The sequence below is a fragment of the Bos taurus genome, chromosome 10 (assembly GCF_002263795.3).
Source record: "Bos taurus isolate L1 Dominette 01449 registration number 42190680 breed Hereford chromosome 10, ARS-UCD2.0, whole genome shotgun sequence".
NCBI classification, from domain to species: domain Eukaryota; kingdom Metazoa; phylum Chordata; class Mammalia; order Artiodactyla; family Bovidae; genus Bos; species Bos taurus.
In genome coordinates this window covers 83,840,483-83,866,963 of record NC_037337.1, presented here as the reverse complement: position 1 = coordinate 83,866,963, position 26,481 = coordinate 83,840,483, and the positions used below count along the sequence as shown (strand labels likewise).

At 43.9% G+C, this 26,481-nt stretch overlaps 1 protein-coding gene across 21 annotated transcripts in view; it reads right to left on the bottom strand.

Annotated features, from left to right (window-relative positions):
• The window catches only part of RGS6 (regulator of G protein signaling 6), a 612,180-nt gene that overhangs the window by 199,877 nt on the left and 385,822 nt on the right, over window positions 1-26,481 (bottom strand). Inside the window, exon 2 of one of the 21 annotated variants that reach the window (XM_024998117.2) lies at window positions 5,293-5,380. The exons of the other annotated variants lie outside the window; for them this stretch is intronic. The gene's annotated coding sequence lies outside the window, so the exon portion shown is untranslated. The remainder of the gene's footprint in view (window positions 1-5,292; window positions 5,381-26,481) is intronic. 21 annotated transcript variants of the gene reach the window in all.

Sequence of the window (26,481 nt, the reverse complement as noted above, 5' to 3'; positions counted from 1 at the left end):
CTGTGTCTGCGAGGAAAGACTAGGAGCAGCAATCAGGCTGCTGGGTTCCCCTTCTGCCCATCTGCCCTGTGCTGACATTCCCTGTGCTGAGCAGTGCAAGGTGAGGGAAAGGTCCCTGGGCAGGACCAGGGAGTTTTGATGTTTTGAGAAATCATTTTGGACAGATGGCATCAGAAGCCAGACAGAGACATGATCCAAAGAGGCCCTGACACTGCCCTTCATGGCCAGCTCCATCTCTACTTGGATAGATGGCATGCCTAACAGAAATGGCTAACGGCCAATATTAGTTTTGTTTGTGTAAATTAATTACCTGAAAACTAATTTATTTAGCTCCTCCAATTCTTCCTTGGTGGAAGATTAGAAAACTTCAAGAATAGGCCAACTATGCTGCTATTATTAAAAAAAAAAATCCACCCAAACTTCAGCAAAGAAGACAGAGTATGCCTCAGGCACGAGGGTCTTTTTTATTGAAGCATTTCATCTTGACTTTGCAATCAGTTGTCTATTTCTAGCTACTAATGACTGTCACTTCAGCTCCTGCATTCATTAAAAACCCCTTCTGTTTTGGTGTCTGCGAATGAATGAAAATGACTCTTTGGACACATCTTATCAGCCTGGAGGCAGGAATCAGAGCTGGCAAATGATAATCATATTTCTTAATCCAAAATGGGCATGCTTCACTGAGCATGCTCTGTCCCATATGTGTTCCATAAGATCAGGCCATTTCTCACTCTTACTTTTAAAAACACAGAACACTGCTATTCTAAACTTGTAAATGTTCTCAGCTTCACCTACTGGTTTAGTGAACATTTATTGAGCATCTACAGAGTGCCAGGCCCTGATCTAGTTTCTATGGTTACAAAAAGCAGGTAAAAGACAAATCTGTTCCTCTTCATCATGGACTAATAAATTTCAGAAAGATTCAGGGATCTAGTCTGTGTTGGAGATAGCAGAGCCAAGTATGAGTTCCAAAAAAAGCTGGAAACACTAAGGAATATCACTTTCAGAAGCCCTCAGAAAGGGAACCATAAAGGCTTCCTCCCTTTTTCTCCATCCCATTCAATGGCAAGAGCAGAATTTGAGATTCCTTGTGCTAGTTACGACAAGATTGCAGTGCCTCCTAATTTGTGTTCAGTTAAAGTTACTTTTGAACCTCTGTCATAGCCTAGAATGCTTTTGACAAAAAGTTTTTAAAAATCCAAATTCAGAACAGTATGGAGGTTCCCCAAAAAACTAAAAATAGAGTTACCATATGATCTTGCAATCCCATGCCGAGGCATATATTCAGAGAAAACTATAATTAAAAAAGATACATGCACTGCAATGTTCACAGCAGCACCATTTTCAGTAGCCAAGACATGGAAGCGAACTAACTGTCCCCCAATAGAAGAATGGACAGAGAAGACGCAGTGTGTATATACAGATGTATGTGGACTCTTTCTCAGCCATAAAAAGAATGAAACAATGCTAGTTGCAGAGATTATCACACTAAGTGATGTAAATCAGACAGAAAGACAACTGTCATATGGTATTGCTTATATGTGGAATCTAAAATATAACACAAATGGACTTACATACAAAACAGACACTGACTCACAGACATAGAAAACAAGCTTATGGTGACCAAGGGGAAAGACAGGGAGGATCAGTCATGAGTTTGGGATTAACACATATATACTGCTATAAACAGATAAACAAAGATGTCCTATTGTATAGCACAGGAAACCATATTCAATATAATAATCTCTAATGGAAAAGCATCTGAAAAAGAATACACACACACACACACACACATATATATACACACTTCAATAAATTTTTTTTAAAGTCCAAACACAGGGGATACAGTAGGCCCCCTACATACAAACCTTCAAGTTGTGAACTTTCAAAGATGCAAACATGTATTTGCCTGTCCAGCCATGTAAGTTAGTTCACATGCCTGGCATACATTGTCACATGTGTGCATCGTCCACAAATGGCTGTGCTTTTGTGTACTTTACTGTACAGTACTGTATGGAGAACAATAGACCAGTATCTTTTTTTCAAGCCCAGGATGTCTAGAAGCAAGCATAAAAGCAGCAGAGATGTTGCTGTCACTGCTAAGAAGTTATTGCACTGTACTTTTAAAGTTACTGTACTTCAAGATTAAAATGTTTTCTCTATTTTTTGTTTTTTTAATGTGTTGTGTGAAAAGTATAAACCTGTTAGAGTACTGTACTATATAGCTGATTGTGTTGGTTGGACACCTAGGCTAAATTTGTTGGACTTAGGAACAAACTGGACTTAGGAATGCACTCTCAGCTTGGTACTCATTCATATGTAGGGGACTTACTGTATTTTCCCCGTATAACAAGCAATCAGCATGTGGGTGGCTGCGGCATTACTGTAGTTATCCAATTCTACCTGAATCACCATCTTGGCCATTCCTTCATGGTTTCCAGAAGATTACCCCAGCGCTAGACATCACTTCTACGTTAGAGAAGTAGAAATGTGGGAAGAACCAGCGACCAGTGGTACAGCCATATTTGTTCCTTTTATCTGGAGAAGCATATTCCTTCCCAGAAGATCCCAACAGATCTCTGTTCTTGTCTCATGGACCAGAACAGGGTCACATGGCAACATGTGGTTGCAAAGAAAGCTGGGAAGAGTGCAGTTAACTTTTCCAGCCTCTTCACCACATGGAAGTAGGGAAGAGGGGAGTGGAAATGGGGTACGGTTCACTAAGTAATGCTGCCTACCACTAAGACCTTGTATTAAAGAACATTCATGAGGGATGGCTGGGCAGATCTTGATTCATCTCTCATCTGTTCTCTGCATGCAGCCTGTATCACCATAATTTGTACTCGCATTTCCTATTAGCTTTTTTTTTTTTTTTTACTTACCACTTAATCCTAATTGTGAGTGCTCAGTAAATACATATTAATGAATAATTGAATGTGGCAGTGGTGGTTTAGTTGCTAAGTTGTGTCTGACTCTTGCAACCCCATGGACTATAGCCTGTGAGATCTCCTCTGTCCATGGGATTTCCCAGGCAAGAATACTGGAGTGGGTTGCCATTTCCTTCTCCAGAGGATCTTCCTGACCCATGGATCAAACGTGCGTCTCCTGCATTGCGGGCAGATTCTTCACCACTGAGCCACCAGGAAAGTCCTATAATCAAATGTATTCATCAGTAAATGAATGAGTAAATGACATGAGTGCTATATTCTTAAACAACTTTATCTTGGAATCCAGCATTGAACAGGATACTTAATATTTTAGGGTCTCAGGGGTAGTGATATCTGGAATTTAAAGTAAATTTGGCATTTATATTTTTAAGATAATTCTGCTTTGGAAATATGTTAAATAAGTAGAAATTTCAAGATTTCTTGAACCTTAGCAACAACATTCAAGGAATTACTAAATAGGCATTTAGGTACTAGTTAAGCCAGGAGCCAATTACCCAGTATACTGAGCCTAACATCACCCAGGGACAGTGCTAGGCTGGAAAGATGAAACTGCATTGTTTGGTCTCCTGAAAGTTTATTTTTATGGTTTTAATATTACCATATGTACTGCTTCATAAATTACTTTTATGGAAAACATTGTTCTTCATTTCACTGAAGAGAAAAAGTAGGCAAGAATGATATTCTAGGTCAGTGAACAAATAGCTTATTGATGATACTTTAGAGGAAATGACTTTCCCTTGAGCTTGGCTAGAATAGTGAAGCCTTAGAAGGCATCGTCTCTCTTGTAGAAGAATCTATTGTTTGTTTGGAAATATGAGCAGAGCTGGTCCTTTGGGCAAGCCACAGAATAAAGAATCTCTGATTGAGGAAGGTCAGATACAACGTAAATGAGGAAAATGGACACTGACCAATGACACATTCTAGAGACTTCAGAGGACCTACAATCTTTTTATTATAATCTCAAATTACTGTAATTTGAGTGTGCCATCTGCTTATAATTGGGAACCATCCCCCTTTCACAAATAAGCACACTGATACTTAGGGAAGGTAAACTGTCCAAGGCCAAATGAGACTTGAATAGTGAGATTATTGATAAGAAACCCTGGCAGCCTTGATCCAAAGCTGGCTCCCTGGGTCTCTACACCAGTGCCAGGGCAGCTCCCAGGGAGGTTTCGCTTAACCTTAGGCTTTAGCTGAGTGCAAGGAGATGCAAAAGATGGGGCCACATCTTGTGCTTAAAAGTTTAGTGCACAGTGGGGAAGGCAGAAAAATGTTCCCTTCAAAAGATGTCCTCATCCTCATCACTGGAACGTGTGACTATTACCTTACATGGCAAGACACTTTGCAGATGTAATGGGTTTAGGGCTCTGAGATGGAGTGGTTATCCTGGGTTATCCAGGTGGGTTCAGTCTAATCACATGAGTTCTTGAAAGATGAAGACTTTTCCCAGCTGTAGTCAGACAGAGAGAGAGAGAGAGAGAGATGACTATAGAAAAGAGGTCCGAGAAATCTGACTTCGTTGGCTTTGAAGATGGAAGGAGGAGCCAGAGTCCAAGAGATGTGAGAGGACTTTAAAGGCTACAACAAGCAAGGAAACAGATTGTCCCCTGGAGCCTTCAGAACGGTGTGCAATCCTGCCAACACCTTGATTTTAGCGCAGAAAGACCCATTTCAGACTTCTGAGCCCCAGAACTATAGAATAGCAAATGTATGTTGGGTTAAGCCACTAAAATTGTGGTGTAATTTGTTACAGAAGCAACAGTGACCCCTACTCAAGAACAAATGTTTGGGAAAAGCATTATTCTGTATTGCAAAACAGATTAATATTTTTTCCTTCCGGGGAGGAAGTGGGTAGATTTCCCACATTCCACTGTTCTCTGCTTTTTCTGCACAGTTTAACTGCCAAACCCATGGCCAACCAGGAACTGTGGCTGTCTGCTTGGGGAAGATGTCAGGGATGAGGACAGGGAAGATGTCTGTCTCTAACCCAAAGTAATTGCTTCCATGACATTTTAAATGCTTCAGTTTTTGGCCTACTGGGACTAATTAGATGAGTGGCTCAGAGGTTATTTCCAGGAGCTTCTTAAATAGGTCACAGCAGCCCACTAATTAACTTCAACACTACAATCTACACATGGAAAAACAAATATCCTTTCTTATTTCTCATCTCCAATCTTCCCTTGCCACATTCTTCAGTCTAGCCTACCAAGGAGAACTGGACAAAAAACATCAAGTGGAGACACAGTGTAGATAATTAGGTCAGCATCATAAAATGCTCCAACTTTGAACATGAAGCCTTCTACAGAAAGATTCTAGTTCAACATGTACATCACTTTTCCCTTACCTCCCTCAGTAAGGAGAAGTCAATATCTTAGTTTCCAAAGAAAACTGGTCCTTCCAGTATCTTGGAATCTCACTATATATTCTTCCTCCTGGAGGGGGAACAAGAAACATAAGACTTGTTCCCCCTCTACCCCCCGTCCCCGCCCCCGCAAGGACATCCTGGACTCTGGAATCATTCACCATTTCTGACTCTTCAACACCTTCCCCGACTTCAAGTTGAACAACTGAACTGGTCACTGGAGCAAATTAGAATCATTCATGTAAATCATCTGCTGTGGTTCCCTACTGCTACAAAATAAGTGCCAAGTTTCCTATTATGGGATTCAAGGTCCTCTATGATTTGTTATCAAACTACCTTTCTAGCATCAGCTCTCCAAACTTTTGGTCCTTGGATACACCTACCTGCAAACAATTCTCTGTATTCTCATGCAGTAATAATTCATCCACCACTGCAAACCCACTGGGTCCTCATCACCCTCCCAGGCCCTGTACAAATCTCCTCTAGGAAATGTCACTTGATTTTTCCAGCATACGCATACATATGCATTGCTGGTGCTAAATCGATTCAGTCATGTCCAACTCTGTGCGACCCCACAGACGATGACCCATCTGGCTCCCCTGTCCCTGGGATTCTCCAGGCAAGAACACTGGAGTGGGTTGCCATTTCCTTCTCCAATGCATGAAAGTGAAAAGTGAAAGTGAAGTCCCTCAGTCGTGTCCGACTCTTCACGACCCCATGGTCTGCAGCCTACCAGGCTCCTCCATTCATGGGATTTTCTAGGCAAGAGTACTGGAGTTGGGTGCCATTGCCTTCTCCAACATATGCATTAAGAATGTCTATATTTTTATTGAAGTATATTTTACTTGGCTTCCTTGTGTCTCAGATAGTAAAGAATCTGCTTGCAATGCAGGAGACTTAGGTTCAATCCCTGGGTTGAGAAGATCCCCTGGAGAAGGGAACAGCTACCCACTCCAGTATTCTGGCCTGGAGAATTCCATGGACCGAGGAGCCTGGCAGGCTATATACAGTCCCTGGGGTTGCAAAGAGTTGGACATGACTGAGCGACTTCCACACACACACACACATTTTACTTATAATGTGTTGATTTCTTCTGTACAGAAAAGTGATCCAGTTATACATATACATATATATTATTTTTTTTTAAAAATATTCTTTCCCATTATGGTTTATCATAGGATATTGAATAGAGCTCTCTGTGCTATGCAGTGGGACTTTGTTGTTTAATCCATTCTCTATATAATAGCTCATGTAGAACCTGTCTATGAAACAGAAACAGACTCCCGGACATACAGAACAGACTTTTGGTTGCCAAGGGGAAGAGGACTGGGGAGGGATGGAGCAGGAGGTTGGGATTAACAAATGTAAGCTATTATATACAGAATGGATAAACAAAATGAATGCTTATATTTTTTATTCCCTTTTTCCATTCAAAGGATGTGAGGTAAGATCCAAAACATAATGTTTCTCCCTTGCTCCAATGGTAAGTGCCATATGCCTCCACTTGGGACTTGTTTTCTGTTACTCAAGTTTTGCTTCTTTCCCTCTGGACCGTAACTTTCTGAAGGGGAGAGACAGTTCTCATCTTTGAAGACAGGACCTGGTCTTCTGTACCTGGGCCCCGTTAAACGGAAAAAGAAAACAGAGGATAACAGTCAGCCCTTCAAACAGGAAGGACTCATCCCTTAATCTCAGGATAATGAGAGAGCCAGCCCTTCAGTCTCCCAGAGCTTGAGAGAGAAGAGAATTTCCAGATGGATCAAGAAGGGCTAGAATGAAATTTCCTCAGCAACTGCAAACCCCAGGACACCTAGAGACGTTTTAGAGAATTAAAAAAGAAAAAGCAGGGCTGCACCTGAGGCCCAGCATCCCCAATCTCCCCTCTCACTTCTGTGCACACCTCTTCCAACAGGGCTGCCTGAAGACTGCTCAGCTGCCTGTCCCCTGAAGCTCCTGTCTGATTTGCTCAGAACAACTGCCGTCCATACTCAGAAGAAGCCAGGGTGGTTCCCCCACGTGGTGCTAAACAGCTCACTGCTGGTGATGACGACAGCACCCTTCCCTCCAGCGGGGAGGGAGATGCTGCAGGACTCCCCTCAGCCCTTCTGACTCTGATTCTGGGCTTGTGGTTCACCTGGCCTGGCCCCACCTGTCCCGAGGGGACCCTGTCTTTTCACTGTTTCCTTGGGTGCTGGCCCCACTGCTGCTGATCCTGTTGCTTTTCTTTCCGGGGCATTTTCTTCTTTGGTGACATCATTCTTCAGGTTTGATGTCCCCAGATGCTCCAGTGAGCACAGGAGAGTTACCCCCAGGAAAGGGAGACTGGGAAAAACCAGTAGGCAAAGCCAGGTGGCCCAGTCCTAAAGGAGAAATAGGAGGCGAATCATCACTGATCCCAAATATATTTGTACGCTCACTAGAAAACCAGACAGAAGGGTTTTCCTTCCATACTTACCTTTCGGTGCAGAGGTCCTCAAGGATTTTACATGAGCCTAAGGAAGCAGAGGAACAGCCCCCAAAGGAGCCATGCAGGAGGGGCAGTTACACTGCTGACTTCAGGTAATTCCCGCCTCCACTCCTGAGGGCGCCCCTGAGCACTGCCCTCAGCAACCTGGGGTCCCCACACTATTGGGTGGGACCCAGGGCAACTCTGGCTTGTGCTGCCAGAGGGACAGCAGCAACGATTTTGTTTTGGGTTTTGAGTCTCATGCATCTGAAGAGTGAAACTGTTAGCTGCTCAGTCGTGTCTTTGCGACCCCATTGACTTTAGCCCGTCAGGCTCCTCTGTCCATGGGATTTTCCGAGCAAGAATACTGGAGTGGGTTGCCATTTCCTTCTCCAGGGGGATCTTCCTGACTCAGGGATGGAACCCAGGTCTCTGCATTGCAGGCAGATTCTTTACCATCTGAGCCACCTGGGAAAGCCTCTGATGCGTCTCCTTGCTGATAATTAATGCTGCTTGGAACACCCCGGTATACTGCTTTCTGGAACACTCATTTGAGTCATGCCAGAGTGCCCCTCTCTGCTGTGTAACTGATGCTCTGAGGCTGCTGTCTCTCCTGTAGAGTCTACATCCTTCTCCTCACTGCGTTCCTGCACTGTAAGTGACCCGTCCCTTCTTTCCTTACATAAGAAAGAAGCACGAGGTCCCCCTGTTCTTTCTGCAATGAATGGTCTCTCCTTTCATTCAATCCAGCCACCAAAGGATTAAACAGAAGGGACTAAGCCATGATGGGTACTTTTACTCACCTTTTTATAGTATTTCCCCAACTTTTAAAAATATTCATGAACTACTTTTTATTAATTTTAAGGGATTACAGTTTGTTTCTAAAATTTAAGTGACGGTGTAGGCAAAAGCTCTTAGCACAGTCCCTGGCACATAGATAGTTGCTTCCAATAAATGTTAATTTCCCCTCCTCCAAAACAGATTTAATTCTTCTTCTATCTGAAGGAAATGAGTAACGACAGACGATTCTACCACTCCCTTCAGATGCATGTGATTGACCCTTTGTTTTCAGTCCCCTACAGAAACCTCAGCAGATGGCAGCTGGGGATGAAGAGCCATGCTTTCCAAAGAGCTGTCACTGAAGTCATTTCCTACCTAATGAGCCCACTTACTGTAGGTTTCCAACTCCATGGAAGAGGTCTGCCCATGAACCAACTCTGAATCACCCCTGGGCTCCGTGAGCAGCCTTTCTTTTACCACCTTCCAACCCAAGTCCCACCATGTGGCTGGATAAGCAGCAGAACTTTCCTGGCCACTGGTAGCACCTTGCCAAGGGAGGTCTGGAGAAAGGACAAGCTTTGCAGGCCCAGGAATAGGTGTTTTTTATTTCTATGTCCTTTGCCTCCTACTTCTGAAATCATGACCTGAAAGATAAATTTGTTTTTCATTCCCAAGAAAATGAGATAAATACAGTATATATCCACCTGGCGTAATTCCAATTTTAATCTAAGAAGGAGTGGAGAAACTCTGGGAAGCTTGTGATGCTCTGCTGACCACACACTGAAAATCTGTGGGATAAACACCCGTGAAGGGAAGTGAAAGCGTTAGTTGCTCAGTTGTGTCTGACTTTGCGAGCCCATGATCTGTGGCCTACCAAGCTCTTCTGTCCATGGAATTCTCCAGGCAAAAGTGCTGGAGTGGATAGCCATTCCCTTCTGCAGGGGATCTTCCTAACCCAGGGATTGACCCCAGGTCTCTCCCATTGCAGGCAGATTCTTTACCATCTGAGCCACCACCCACACTTGAAAATAAACCCTGCACGTCCCTTGGGAGGGCAGTGGGATCGTTTGCCAATGACTTCTGCTAACCACATGGGTTTAAGCGACTTTTGTAGTCACTATTTTTGCAATCTCCGTGCAGCTCTTCTACAACAGGAGGGCAAGTGAGGGTCAGACGGAGCCTGCAGGCCTATCAGGCAGGACCTAGGAGCACCCACTGGGTGCCCAGCCCCCACCTCCAGGGGAGACAGGGTGGTTGGAGAGTTGTCCTGCAACTTGACAGTCATTCAGCTGCCCACATGCCCTAGCTTTTCAAGTTTAAACAGAGATGCTACATTCTATCCCACTCAGCCTTTAGGAGGAACTTGAGAGGAGAAGTTTTAAGTAGGGTACCTGGCCCCTCCCATCTAAATGAAGATGACCCTTTCCCTCCTCTGCTTGTGGTGGGAGGATTTGCAGGGAACTGGAGGTGAAGAGGAGGGACACAAATGGGAGAAACTGCTGGATTTGAATCCATGATCACAGCAGTTTGGAAAGGAGAGGTTTTCTCCCCACAGCCCCCACTGCCATCTAGGAAGAAAGGCTGTTACAGGGCCTCAAATGATTGGCAGGAGTGTGGAATAGGTATATGGTTGGTGGGAACTGGATCAGTTCCAGAGCAGGATCACATCAGAAAGGCCACATCTCCAGTGGGACTTGTACAAGCAGCTCTACGGCTTCACAGGAGCTTCCCGCTGTGACATTCTTATTACAGGATGTCGTGAACCTGCTTGTTGCGGGCTGAATTCTGTTCTCCCCAAAGTCCTACCTTCACATCCTTACCCGCCAGTAACTCAGAGTGTGGGCTGATGTGGAGACAGGATCTTTACAGAGGCCATCATGTTAGAATGAGGTCATTAGGGTGGGTCCTAATCTGACAACCCTGTCGGTACAAAAAAGGGATACCGGACACAGAGACAGGGAACAGGAAGTCCATGTGGAGATTCAGAGAGATGACAGTCATCTGCAAGCTCAGGAGAGTGCCTGGAACACATCCTTCCCTCACGGCCCTCGGAAGGAACCAGCCCTGTGGACTTTCGGATCCCAAACTTCTAGACACGGAGCTTTGAGACAATAAGTTTATGCTGTTGAGGCCACTCCATCTCTAATACCTTCTTATGGCAGCCCTAGCAAACTTAACACTCCTCAGTGACTTTATAGGTAAGAGGAATGAATTTTTCCAACTCCTTCCATTCAGCATGCAATGAAAATAATTTCCTCTCATGGTCCCTTCTCTCCACTGCTCTCTCCCTACACACACACACACTCTCTCTCTCTCTCTCTTCAAGAGACAATGACTAATTATTTCCAGATCAGACAAAGTGCCATGTGCCAGACTGACTTATTTGACATCTTGCATATTGTCTAATTCCCAGGAAGCCACACAGCATACTACTTCAAAACTCTGCCTTTTTAAAAAGCCAAGACCTTGTCTAATGTTAGAGCTGAGAGTAAATACAGGTTCTGAGACTAGATTCAGAACCAGAGGTGCAGCAAAACGTTACTTCCTAGAATGAGGAGTGAGGAGCATTACCAGAGCTGGTTTTTATTTGTTCTAAAACTATCTGTGAGTGTGTGCATGCTAAGTCACTTCAGACGTGGCTGGCTCTTTGTAATCCTATGGACCGTAGCCTGCCAAGGCTCCTCTGTCCATGGAATTCTCCAGGCAAGAATACTGGAGTGGGTAGCCATTCCCTTCTCCAGGGGATCTTTCCAACTCAGGAATCGAACCTGGGTCTTCTGCATTGCTGGCAGATTCCTTACTGTCTGAGCCACCAGGGAAGCCCCCTACACTGAATATAAATTGGTGCAGCCACTGTAGAAAGTAATATGGAGGTTTCTCAAAAAAATAAAAATAGAAATACCACATGACCCAGCAATTCCACTCCTGGTAAATACAAAAGTACTAATTCAAAGAGACACATGCACTCCAATGTTTGCAGTAACATTATTTCCAATTGCCAAGGTATGGAAGCAACCAAGTATCGATCAACAGATAAATTAATGAAGAAAATGAGGTCTATATACATAATTGAATACTGCTGCTGCTGCTAAGTCACTTCAGTTGTGTCCGACTCTGTGCGACCCCATAGATGGAAGCCCACCAGGCTCCCCCATCCCTGGGATTCTCCAGGCAAGAACACTGGAGTGGGTTGCCATTTCCTTCTCCAATGCATGAAAGTGAAAAGTCAAAGTGAAGTCGCTCAGTCGTGTCTGGCCCTCAGCGACCCCGTGGACTGCAGCCCACCAGGCTCCTCCATCCATGGGATTTTCCAGGCAAAAGTACTGGAGTGGGGTGCCATTGCCCTATTCATCCATAAAAAGAAATTTTTCCATTTGCATACAGATGGACTGGGAGGGCATTATGCTAAGTGAAATAAGTTAGAGAAAGACAAATACTATTTGATATGTGGAATCTAAACAATACAACAAACTAGTGAATATAACAAAAAAGAAACAGATTCACAGATCTAGAGAACAAACTAATGGTCACTAATTGGGAGAGGGGAGGAAGGAGGGGCAAGATAGGGTAAGGGCATAAGAGGTACAAACCATTAGGTATAAAATAAGCTATAAGGATATGCAACATAGGGAATAAAGCCAATATTTTATAGTAACTGTAAATGAAGTATAAACTTTAAAAATTATGAATCATTATATTGTAACCTGTAACATATAATATTGTACATCAACTATATTTTCAAAAACCAGTGTGTTTGCTCTGTAAACACAGCTTCCAAACAAGGCCTGCAGCCCCTGGCCCTTCCTATATAGAGAATTTGATCTATCACTGCCAAGCTCTAGAATCACTTCTTGAGCCAAGGCCCTGGTCCCTTAGGAGTCACTTCCATTCCTTAAAATGCAACTAAGTCAGCCTGGAAGGGAAACCTGTTAACCTATTACTCACATCCTCCCTGGGATGAGTGAGTTCATCAGATGAGTGAGTTATCACCAGAAACAGCCAGAGAGCTGGGCCCCCCTAAAGGGCTAGGGACAGTGGGAGATGAGGGGTAGGAGGAGGGGTGGAGTCTGAGGCTTGAATTCTAAAGTGGGCTGTGTGAGAGGGGATGGGTGAGGGTGGCATGGAAGGGCCCCTCCAGAGCCAGGGAAAGCCTGAGATTGCCAGGCCCCCGGAGGGGAAGAGTGTCCAGGACGGAGGCAAGATGCTGACTTGAGTAGGGGGAGGGTGATGTTCTCATCTCAAAAAGCCTTTCAGAGTAGCTGCATGTGGTTCTTACCTTTGCTTTGTCACAAGGAAATCATGCCCCTTCTGAGGGTATAAATCTCCTTATAAATGACTCAGCTTCCCTGCTAGCTCAGCTGGTAAAGAATCCACCTGCAATGCAGGAGACCCCGGTTCAATTCCTGGGTTGGGGAGATCCCCTGGAGAAGGGATAGGCTACCCACTCCAGTATTCTTGGGCTTCCCTGGTGGCTCAGTTAGTAAAGAATCTGCCTGCAATGCAGGAGACCTGGGTCCGATCCCTGGGTTGGGAAGATCCCCTGGAGGAGGGCATGGCAACTCGTTCCAGCATTCTTGCCTGGAGAATCCCCATGGACAGAGGAGCCTATCGGGCTATAGTCTGTGGGGTCACAAAGGGTCGGACATGACTGAGCGACTTTCACTTTCATAAATGATTGGACAAGCTCCATCATGGGACTCATTTTTGCAGACAATGTTTAAGACAGACATCCCTCATTTCCCTGATATCCAAATGTCTCCATGGGTCTGTTTGGATTTCTGGATCTTTCCAGACCAGGAGTCCTTCCTCCTGTCTTCAAGATGAATGATGGTTCCCAGGAGAGGGGAGGGGGAAGGAGAAGCACTCCCTGGCTTGCCCACCATGTGCCTGCCTCTGTGCCCACCTGCTTCCCTGGGTTGGTGCAGGGTTCAGATGAGATGTACACGGATGCTCTTTCAAAAGCTGGGAGAGGGTGTTGTTGGCCCAGCTTCTATGCCCACTGCCCTGGAGAGCAGAGAGGTCCAGCCTGAGCCTCAGGGTGGGTGAGCTCTGGCACAGTTGGAGGGCTACCCTGCACTGGGCCTCACGGGGAAGGACAGTACCATTGAAAGTATGGGTGAGCAGCCATAAAAAAGAATGAAATAATGCCATTTGCAGCAATATGGAGGGACCTAGAGAGTGTCATACTTGAGTAAGTCAGACACAGAAAGACAAATATCATGATATCACTTACATGTGGAATCTAAAAAAAAGGATACAAATGAACTTTCATTTACAAAACAGACACTGACTCACAGACATAGAACACAGACTTACAGATACAAAGGGGAAAGGTGGCGGGGATAAATTAGGAGTTTTGCATTAACATGTACACACTACTACATATAAAAGAGAGAAACTACAAGGACCTACTCTATAGCACAGGGAACTGTATTCAGTATCTTACAATAACCTGTAATGAAAAAGAATCTGAAAAAAGAATGTGAATCAGTTTGCTCTATACCTGATACTAACACAACACCGTAGGTCAACCGTATGTCAATTTAAAAAAGATATTTTAAAAATATGGATGAGTGCCCTCAAACAGGTCCTTTTTGTTCCCCAGAGATCTCTTTTTGGACACCAGTTATGTGCTGTCCTCAGACATTCTCCTCTGACATTTAAGAGCCTGGGGGTGGGGTGGAGGGTGCAGAAGGTTCAGGGGAGGGGAATGGCTGAGATGGAGAGAAAATAATACCACCTGCACTTGTGATAATGTGTGTGCAGCAAAGACAGAAAACTTCCATCTGATATGAATTCGGACAGATAAAAAGCCTTTGTCCACACGTAGGTCAGAAATCTGGTGTGTGTGTGTGTGTGTGTGTGTGTGTGTGTGTGTGTAAAATCCTGTGACCTTGCAGGGCTAGAAATAAAACTCAGCCAGTAGGTGTTTGGATTCCAGTGGCTCCTCTGGCAGGGAGAGCACAAGAGCTCTTGGGGAGTGTGATGGCAAAGGCGTCACCTCCCCACGGTCACAAAGCCCCCTCCTGTGTCTCCAGCACACGGCGTGGCTGCTCCACAGAGGCCAAGCCAGAGCAGCTCAGGGTTTGAGCCCCGGACACCAGCAAACCACAAGGCGCAAATCAAGCAACACAGTGAGCAGCCGGGAGAAATGTGATTTTTGACAGTGGGAACTATCGATGAGGTAAACAGAGCAGCGGGGACTGTGTCCAGAAGACAGAAAGGAGCTGCAGAGCTGCCTGGAGGTTTGAGCATTTGCAGAAGCAGGCGTGACGACCATCCCTGTCTGACTGGGAGGCAACAGCATCTTCCCACTGACATACCAATTAGGTCCCCTCCCTTCTTCTACCTCCCTCGAAGCTGCCCTATGGCTCAGGCAGGAGCTGATTACATTCCCAACTGTCTGTTCAGAGTTGAAAAAGCTCAAGGACAAAGCATCGGCAAAGACCTTTATTTGACTCAAGTTCATGATATTAAACTTTTTTTCCTACATTTTAATTTGCCTCAAATAGCAGGGAGATTACACTGTGCATCCTCTATGCATATCCCATTCTGGGGAGGCGGGGTAGATGTGTAGGGATAGGTCTGTGGCCTGAGACCCACCATGTGTGGAGCCCCCATGGACCAAGAGGCAGTAGGGGGCCTCCGCGGTGCCCTCTTCTCCCCATCTTCCTCATTCTGGGGTGAAGAGCCCTCTGCTGTGCCATCCAGCAGGTGTTTGCACACCCCAGGGAGGGGGCCACACAGAGCTCAGCCTTGCTCTTCGCTAATAATCATGGGTGAGTCTATTTCTCAGTTTCCTTCTGCAAATAAAAGCATTCCATGGCTTCCAAAATCCTCTCCAGATCTCATAATCTTCTTGCTCCAAATCTTCAGCTTGACACGTCCCCTTAGGACATACAAGGAATGCTGTATCCCCAGGGGAAGGCTCCCCTCCAGATGTGTCTCTTGCCACAGCCTCTACCTTCCCCTTTCCCAACAGGAGAGTGGAGAAAGCTTACCTGAAAAATGAGTACAGTAATTTCTCGGTATCCAAAGGGATTGGCTCTGGGACCCCCACAGATAACAAAACCCGAGGATTCTCAAGTCCCTTTCTTGGACTTAAAAAGGTGTAGTGCAGTCAATTCTCTGTATCCGTGGGTTCAACTAACCTAGGATAGAAATCTGCTGATATGGAGGGTCAGCTTATGGGCCACAGAAATGATCCCTGGCTGCTGCTTCTTAGGAGCCTGGTGCTTACAGAAAATATGGCTCATTTTTGTTCCCTGTTCTGGGGCAAAAGGAACCAGGACCAGCACACCGTCTGAGCCCCCTTGCCACAATCAATTTTGGTATTTTTATCATCCCAATCAGAAATACCATACCCATTAGCAGTGCCTCTAGTTCTTGCCTATCATTCCCTCACCCGGCCATGTCTGCCAGCCCTAAGCAACCACTAAGTAACTTTCTCTATAGATATATAAGGGCTTCCCTGATGGCTCAGATGATAAACAATCTGCCTGCAATGTAGGAGACCTGGGTTTGATCCCTGGGTTTGGAAGATCCCCTGGAGGAGGGCATGGCAACCCACTCCAGTATTCTTGCCTGGAGAATTCCTTGGACAGAGGGGCCTGGCGGGCTACAGTCCATGGGGTTGCAAAGAGTCGGACATGACTGAGCGACGAAGCCCAGCACACAGATATAAATATCCCTATTCTGGACAGTTCACATCGGTAGAGCCACACATTAATTACAGGTGACACTTGGACTTTTACTTGCCTCCACTCCTCTCTTTCCCTCTCTCACTGTTTCCAGATGCAGATGGGGGTCAGGGCTGTTAGTAAATAGAGTCTCTGAAGCACCAGCAATAATCCTCGGGTCCACCACATGAGGGTGAACCTACCACATGAACTGAAATATCGCCAACTTTCTTTTTTGGTGAAGATTTGGGGGACTCTGCAAACTCCGCTATTGCTTGCGAGCCATCTGGAGCCTGTAGGAGCTTAGTTCAAGTTGTTCTCAAGGAGACCCAGTGCTGGCAGCAGCCTGCAGTGTCTGTCAGACAGTTTCCTGAGCCAAGTGGAAGCTGGGGCCCCAAACAGCGCCTCCAAAGTAACTCAGGCTGAACCATGTCTAGTTGGCCCCAGAGCTAAGAGCCCCTTCGCTTAAATAATTCACAGGCCACCTCTGGATACGTAAACACAGCCCCGTCCAGTGGGGGCTGACATGTGATTCCATGCATCATTTAACTCTTTGCGTTGCCAAGGAATGCAACAGAGATTAGATAATCAGAATAATTTCACATTCGTAAATGGCTTTCTTGTCTCTAAGGAAGAAAATACGGCAAACTCAAACTTGAAGGAAGCATTCAGCTGGACAACCCATGGAAAAAAACAAAATTGGGCATTTGTTACAATGATAAATTGGACATATTTCCCTTTACTCTCCTTTGCTAGGGCTGGAGGGGAGGTGAGTAGCCTTACAGAGGGGTCCTCAAGGCCGGTGGGAGGTACCAGTTGTGATTTACTTCAAAGGGAATGCTGGAGGCGATGAAAGAAAGGGATGGGGAAACAGTGAGTAGAAAGGAGACAGCAAGGATGAAAACAAAAGGGCAGAACACCCTTGACCTTGGAATCTTAGTCTGAAAGGAGACTTGGAGCCCCAGGTCAGGCAGCCCCCGTGGACACCAAGTGAAAATACAGCTCTGTGGGCTGTCTGCCAAGGATCACTTCATCCTGTTCAACCCTCTCCAGTCACAATTTAGCTAGGCAGACCCATCTCACCAAGCAGAGGACATGAAGAGACCCCTCGAGAATATAGTCTGTTTGCCTTGTGCATACTCCTTGACTGTAAGTGAAATATGAATGCCTGGTCACTTCTCTGACAAACTGCTACCCTCAGCAAGGAAGGTCTTCAAAGCCCACGGGCAAACAGCTTAATCTTGAACAACCTGAGCTGGTTTCCCAGTCAGCCAGCGCAGGTGGATGTAATGGGTGGACCCTTAACCTCTCCTCGAGTCTTCTTGATCTCTGCCTTTGGCTGAGCAGTCTCCTCTCCCTGTCCAGCAAAGTCCTTGGCCTGTTGGCTGCCTTCTCCAGATTCACCCTCCAGATGGTCTCAGTTGAAAGCCCTTGGTGGCCTGGGCCAGCATCTGGTCTGCATCATCTACGAGAAATTGATTAATCAAGGGCAGGGGAAGCCCCACTCCATGACAGACCTGGGGCCCTGGAAAGCATGAAAATGGATGGAATCATGAATGCTATCTGGGTAGACAGGCCACATCAAAAACTTTGACAGGTCATCTCACCTTGCAGGTATTCAGCTGAAAGCTGAGATGGAACCCCTGACACCCTCATCTGGTCAGGGGTCTCTAGGTCCCATAGACAGCTGCTAAGAGAAGGTTTGGAATTTGTTCTGACAAGCTTGCAACATTAAGTTTAGATGTGGGTCCTGTGAATCTGAAATTAAATTTCGTGTCACAAACATGGGTTTTAAAAATCCCATTTAGCTGAGGCATATGAAACATTGATGCCCTTGCAGACGAATCAAACTCAGAAAAATATGGCAGAAGCCTTGATTTTTCAACCTGTCAACAAATTCCCTGGCAAGAGCTGGGGAAAATATGCTAAGAGGGTATTCATCCTCCTTGGATGCCCCATTTCCCCGGTTCATGATGTTAAGAGTGCGTGGCCTGAGGAACTCACACAGGCTCTCAAACATTCCTTATCTACGCCGACCCCTTACAGAGGAGAACGCAGCAAAGTATGCTGAAATTACACGCACGCCAAGACAGAGTGTGGCTCCTTCTGCGGGGTCACCCTAACACCCACTGGCTGTGTGTTACACGCACATGGTGGGCATTTAAAGCATTGTCAAGGACTGGCAGTGCATTAATACCAGTCCTGAACAAAGACTGGTACCTGGGGGAAGTGGACTGGAATGTTTAAAACCATCATCTGGGATCTGGAGCCTGATGGCAGATGCTGGCAAGGCTCCTGATGCTGGTGAAACATTTGCACGGACAGTGTCAGCCCTATGCTAATGCTTACTGCACAGCTGCTGTGTTTGGTGTTGTGGAGAACACAAGTGTATGTGATACCATCAAGGAGTTTATACGTCACCATGTGGGAAGGAGTCTCTCCTCTGCTTGCAAGTTTGATATATTGGCCTCAGAAGCTGGTTTTCCTCTTCCCTGCTATTCCGAGTGACCACTGGTTCACTGGCGATGACCCTATTAGCTGTGCTTACCCTCTCATTTCATTTTCTTCCACTAAATGGCTTGGTCCTGTAAGCATCTGAGTCATGGTTTCCTCCCCCACATTCATGCGTAAGGTGAAGGTAGGAATCATTTCCTCATTCTTGCACATAGTCGCTGTTTGATGCTCTTCCAAAAATATCTGTTAAGTGCCTGGTATGTATCAGGTGATTTTCTAGACAGACTGACTTTAATCCTGACAGCACCTCTGTGAGGTGGTTGTTCTCATTTTAAAGTGATGTTATGGAAAGGCAGAGAAGTAATAACATATCTCCAGTGATAAACAGCCCCTAAGGGGCAGTCAGGAGTGATGGAGGCAGGATTTGAACACAGATTTCTGAAATCCAAGGCCAGCACATAATTATCCTTTGGCAGCTTTAGTCTTTTAACCTTATTCTAGTTGTCTCAAGGACTGGTTAACACCTAGATTTGGCTCTTAAGTAAAAAGTGTTATTTTTAGAACAAGGAAAGACTGCCTGATTGATGATATACACTGCCTTCCCTCGTACTCAATTGTGCCTAAGGAAAGCAGATGTTTAAGTTATTTGTGTATTACAGAAAAGAGTACTGTAAAACTACAGTAAAGCCCAATTATACAGTTTATTAAGCAATAACCTCAGATATGCGGATGACACCTTACGGCAGAAAGTGAAGAGGAACTAAAGAGCCTCTTGATGAAAGTGAAAGAGGAGAGTGAAAAAGTTGGCTTAGAGCTCAACATGCAGAAAACGAAGATCATGGCATCTGGTTCCATCACTTCATGGGAAATCGATGGGGAAACAGTGGAAACAGTGTCAGACTTTATTTTTCTGGGCTCCAAAATCACTGCAGGTGGTGACTGCAGCCATGAAATTAAAAGTTGCTTATTCCTTGGAAGAAAAGTTATGACCAACCTAGACAGCATATTCAAAAGCAGAGACATTACTTTGCCAACAAAGGTCCGTCTAGTCAAGGCTATGGTTTTTCCAGTGGTCATGTATGGATGTGAGAGTTGGACTTGAAGCAGGCTGAGTGCCGAAGAATTGATGCTTTTGAACTGTGGTGTTGGAGAAAACTCTTGAGAGTCCCTTGGACTGCAAGGAGATCCAACCAGTCCATTCTGAAGGAGATCAGTCCTGGGTGTTCTTTGGAAGGAATGATGCTAAAGCTGAAACTCCAGTACTTTGGCCACCTCATGCGAAGAGCTGACTCATTGGAAAAGACTCTGATGCTGGGAGGGATTAGGGGCAGGAGGAGAAGGGGACGACAGAGGATGAGATGGCTGGATGGCATCACCGACTCGATGGACATGAGTTTGTGTGAACTCCGGGAGATGGTGATGGACAGGGAGGCCTGGCGTGCTGTGATTCATGGGGTCACAAAGAGTCGGACACGACTGAGCGACTGAACTGAACTGAATAGATTACAGCAAATTAATTGAATTCTCAGGGGAAAAAGGTGGAGGGTATTTACTAAGCAATTACATGTAACTGTCAGGTTCTGTCAGAGAAGGTGATGGCACCCCACTCCAGTACTCTTGCCTGGAAAATCCATGGACGGAGGAGCCTGGTAGGCTGCAGTCCATGGGGTCGCGAAGAGTCAGACACGACTGAGCAACTTCACTTTCACTTTTCACTTTCATGCATTAGAGAAGGCAATGGCAACCCACTCCAGTGTTCTTGCCTGGAGAATCCCAGGGACGGGGGAGCCTGGTGGGCTGGCGTCTATGGGGTCACACAGAGTCAGACACAACTGAAGCGACTTAGCAGCAGCAGTCAGGTTCTGTGCTGGCTACATTCTCATGATAATCTCATGTAACTCTGATCACAAGCTGGGGAGGGGGATTATGATCATTCTTGCTCCACAGAGAGGAAAAAGGGGGTATGGTTTGCACAAGATCGCAAAGCTGAAAATAGAAGACCATAGGATTTGAATTGGGATTTAAATTAAGTTGATTAAAGTTTTGAATAGGTGACACATACACAGCATATGAAATTTAACAGATAGAGAAGGGGCACATTAAAAAGTAATTCTACTTCAGTGTGGTCTAAAGTACAGTCAGTTTGGGGTAATGTTCTATGGACATGCAGAAAAGGATGAAGTATTCTGTTTTTAGAAATTATTTAACACACACACACACACACACACATATATACATACATGAGTGAGTGAGTGAAGTCGCTCAGTTCTGTCCAACTCTTTCCGACTCCATGGACTATGCAGTCCATGGAATTCTCCAGGACAGAATACTGGAGTGGGTAGCAGTTCTCTTCTGCAGGTGATCTTCCCAACCCAGGAATTGAACCCAGGTCTCCCACATTGCAGGCAGATTCTTTACCAGGTGAACCACACACACACACACACACACACACACACACACACAGCTTTGTTATGTTATTGAGGCCATTTATATCATTAGTATTGCTGGTCCATTTTATTTGTTAAACTTTCTATAGCTAAACTATTTCTAGTTTTCCTTTACTTTCTATAGCTTTGATTAATAACTTTTCATGCTACTTTAGTTGGTGCAGAAATACTTATGATTGCTGGACCTTCCTTGTTGGAACATATACCTTATCATACAAAGTATCTTTATCTTTCTTGTCTAATGCTTTTTGCTTAATGCTATGACAAACCTAGACAGAGTATTAAAAAGCAAAGACATCACTTTGCTGACAAAGATCCATACACTCCAAACTATGGTTTTTCCAGTAGTCATGTATGGATGTGAGATCTGAACCATAAAGAAGGCTGAGTGCTGAAGAACTGATGCTTTTGAACAGTGGTGCTGGAGAAGACTCTTGAGAGTCCCTTGGACAGCAAGGAGATCAAACCAGTCAGTCCCAAAGGAAATCAGTCCTGAATATTCACTCGAAGGACTGATGATGAAGCTTTGGCCACCTGATGAGAAGAGCCGATTCATTAGAAAAGACCCTGATGCTGGGAAAGATTGAAAGCAAGAGGAGAAGGGGGCAACAGATGAAGAGATGGTTGGATGGCATCACTGACTCAATGGACATGAGTTTGAGCAAACTCTGGGAGATAGTGAAGGACACAGAAGCCTGGCATGCTGCAAAGAGTTGGACACGACTTAGAGACTGAACAACAATACCAACACTTTTTGATCTAAAGTAAACCTTGTTTTATACTGAGTTCATGGCCTTTTATGTTGACATTTGATGATATTCCTTTGTTCATCCTTCTGCTTTCAAGTTTCTGAGCCACTTTGCTTTAGGTATGTGTCTGGTATATAACATATGGTTAAGTTTTATTTAATTACTCAATTGTGAGTTTAGCCTACACATTTATTGGTATGACAGATGTGTTTATTCTTAATTCACAACATTTTGTGTCATTTTTATGTTTCTATTGCTTTATTTGTTAAAATCTTATACTCTTAAGTCTATATTTGTTTTGCTTTTGTGAGTGTTCCCTGTACTATCTGGGCAGGTTTGTGTTACGATTAATTCTTCCAGTTATCACCTTTATAACTAAACTTTATAATTATATAAATTCTCTATTTCTTGAAATGCTGATGTTTAACTTCCCACTCTGAACAATAAAAACTGTTGTATACTTGTAACATATAATATTGTATATCAACTAAACCTCAATTTTAAAAAATTGTTCTCCATTTTCTCTTCCTTCCATCAAATAAATTTCATTTAAAATATATGCAGCTATGCTGCTGCTGCTGCTAAATCGCTTCAGTCATGTCCGACTCAGTGCGATCCCACAGACAGCAGCCCACCAGGCTCCCCTGTCCCTGGGATTCTCCAGGCAAGAATACTGGAGTGGGTTGCCATTTCCTTCTCCAACGCATGAAAGTGAAAAATGAAAGTGAGGTTGCTCAGTGGTGTCTGACTCCTAGCATAGATATAGGTAAAGGTATATAATGTATGTATAACTATACATATGTTTATATATGTATGTATGTGAAAATGAGTGTTAGTTGCTCAGTTGTGTCTGACTCATTGTGACTCCATGGACTGTTGTGGCCTGTCAGGCTCCTGTGTTCATGGAATTCTCCAGGTAAGAAGCCATTCCCTTCTCCAGGGAATCTTACGGACCCAAGGATTGAACCACTCCAGGCAGGTTCTTTACTGTCTGAGCCATCAGGGAGGATACCATATGTGAGTGTCTGTGTGCATGTATATATATATAACTAAGCACACATATGGGCTTCCCAGATGGCTCAGTGGTAAAGAATCCACCTGCCAAATCAGGAGACACAAGGGACATGAGTTTGATCCCTTGGTCAGGAAGATTCTCCGGAGTAGGAAATGTCAACCCACTCCAAATTCTTGCCTGGAAAATTCCATAGACAGAGGAGCTTGGTAGGTTATAGCCCATGGGGTCACAAAGAGTTGGACATGACTGAGCACAGCAAATAGACACACACACACACACGCACACATATATATAATGTTATACTTTTAACCTTTGTATATTTAATATCCTTATAGAGCAGTTTCTTGATTGATCATGCTTAAATGAGAGCCTTTGATTTTCATCTGTAAATGATGAAAAAAATCAACACATGTCACCTTCTGACTTCTCTATTCTTATTATATTAATCTTAATATCTACATATAGTCAGGACTTATACTTGCTTTTCTGCAACCAAAATTTCCATATTTATTTTAGACTTAATCCAAAAGCTAAATGTATTCAGTGTTTACTTGAAAGCTCTTTTGCCAGATTTTCTCCATTCATCTCTTAGTCAGCTACAGTCTCTCCTTTAATAGTTTTTTAAAAGAATGACTCATGAGAACCAACTTCTCTGGGTTCTTAAATGTTGGACAAGTTTTATCTGCTATCTTTATTTTGATTGACAGTGGCTTGTGTAAAATCTTTAGGCCACCCACTTTTTTTTCTTTCACTGAGGTATTCGTAGGCATTATCTCCACTATTTTTGAATGTTTCTGTAAGGAAGCCTTAGGTTAGTCTGACTTTTTTGTTGTTGTTCTTTTTTTAAATTCAAACATTTAAAAAATTCTATTGAATTTTTTAAATTCAAACATTTAATTTTCTATTGGGGTATAGCCAATCAACAATATTATGATAGTTTCAAGTGAATAGTGAAGGGACATAGCCATAGATATGCTGCTGCTGCTGCTGCTGCTGCTAAGTCGATTCAGTCATGTCCGACTCTGTGCGACCCCATAGATGGAAGCCCACCAGGCTCCCCTATCCCTGGGATTCTCTAGGCAAGAACACTGGAGTGGGTTGCCATTTCCTTGTCCAATGCATGAAAGTGAAAAGTGAAAGTGAAGTTGCTCAGTCGTGTCCGACTCTTAGCGACCCCATGGACTGCAGCCCACCAGGCTCCTCTGTCCATGGAATTTTCCAGGCAAGAGTACTGGAGTGGGGTGCCATTGCCTTCTCCAAGCCATACATATACCTGGACCCATTTCCTGCCCACCCCACACTCGTCTCCCATCCAGGCTGTTACATAACATTAAGCAGAGTTCCATGTGCTATACAATAGGTCCTCGTAGGTTATCCATTTTAAATAAAAGCAGATGGCTACAATAATTAGGCAAAGTAGCTAAGACCTTTGACAATGAAAATAAAGAGAAGGGGCAAACATAGACATTTTCCTCATTCCCCAGTGTGCACATGTCCATCCCAAATTCCCCATCACTTCCCCTCTCCTTCCACCCCCCGTATCGCACAACCATAAGTTCATTTTCAAATTCTGTGAGTCTCTTTCTGTTTTCTAAGTAGGTTCATTCGTATGGTTTCTTTTTGGATTACACATGTAAGGGATGTCATATGATATTTCACCTTCTCTGTTTGACTTCATTCAGTATGACAATCTCTAGGTTCATCCCTGTTGCTGCAAATGGCATTATTTCATTCTTTTTAATTAGCCTGACTTTTAAAAAAACTTCTGGTTTTATATAGGTTACTTGGTATTCTTGGACAAATGATTACTTATCTCTAAAGTTTATTAACACCCCTAAAACACAGATTAGTATTGATGGCTTTTATGCAAAATTTCCTGGAACACAGTCGATCCTTTCAATCTATAAATTCTTATCATCTTTTTTCAAAGTTGTGTGGATTTATATCTTTGACTACTTCTTTGTGTTTCATTTTTTTAGTTCTCTTCAGCGATATTTTATTAGGTATCTGTGGGGCCTTCTTTGTCAGTCAAATCTACTGTTTCATCTCTACTCCTTTCAAACTCTTAGTTCCTTTTTACTTTATTTGCTTTGAGAATCCTGCCTGTAAGGGTTCCTTTTCTGTTTTTAGCAGTGTGTATTTTCCTCGGTGTTGCTTCAAAATCACCTTCGTATCCGTGCTGATTTTCCTACTTCACCTCTTTAGTCAGCTACATCAAGTATTCCTTTTCTACCCTCATTTTACCACACCACCCATGACCTCTCCATCTCTTTTGAACTCGTCTGTGACTTCTTTAATTTGCGTTCATGGTCAAACATTACTTTTTTAGAATCACTAGTCATCAGTGTCCTCCTCTTACCATTTGTTTTTCCAGTTCTTTTTCTCCCTTTCTATTGCAACAGTTTTGTGATAGCAAATAGTATGTTATAGTGTTCTGGGCTGGTTCCTTTTTTTATTGTCACTGTTATTTGAATGTGGAGAATTGTTCTTAATCCAGATACTTGAAAAAAGTTCATATGGGGGAGGAGGCAGGACATTACTGTGTATCGGTAAAAATTTGCCCTGATTCACCAGTGAATCTCATTACAAAGGTTTAAGTATTTATGAGTTATTTTAGCTGTGCTTCTTCTCAGCTAACAGGCTACAGCAATGCCTTACCAATCTACATGGCATGCTTGTGCATTTCCTTTTTGGCTTCATCTGCTACTAAGCAGGTAGAGTCTAAGGATGCTTTTGTTTCCAGCTTTGTAGCACAATTGCCATTTTCCAAAGGGTTGTTGGTTTCATCCTTTAGGATATGCTTACTCTGTAGTGCCGATTTTGGAGCTGTATTTTCTGTTTGCTTCGTTGAACTTGATAGCCTGGTCACAGTCATTTTGTCTCAGCTCTTCCTGAAATCTTCAGTTTGGCCAGTTCTATGTCACAGACTGTGGTTCACAGATACAGAATCTCCTAGCTTTACTGAAAATCGAATTTATACTTTTTACTCTTTTTTGTTGTTTATTTTATAACTTTCAAGAAGAAAATGGAAAGAGCTTTCTTTTTTGATAAAATCTTAAAATTTAAAGGACACCATGCTGTGTTTACTACTCCGAAGTGTATAAAAAACTCGTGGCTTTTCTTTCTGGTTTAGGATTTAGAATCTCAGTTTTACAAATCAACACAACACAGGGGGCTAAGTGTCAAAAGAAACCAAATCAAGTTGAGGTCATAAATGTACCAGGAAGCGGCTGGCTACAATAATTAGGCAAAGTAGCTAAGACCTTTGACAATGAAAATAAAGACAAGGGGGCAAACATAGACATTTTCCCCATTCCCCAGAGGCCCAAAGAAGCTTCTCTAGGATGAGAAATCATTGACATTTAAGAAAGATTGATTTAATTCTCAAAGGATACTAACGTTAGATGGAATTTTAAAGAGGACCATAACAGGTGAATCCAGAGAGAAAATTAGAATACTTTTACCTTGGTTGTTATACATTGCATAACTTTTCCCTCAGTCTGTATGTCTTGAATAAATCTATTATTATTATCAGCAATTATAATACCACCAGCTGTGTGGATATTATGTGCCTGAGCCAGTGCTAAATGCTCCCCCCGAC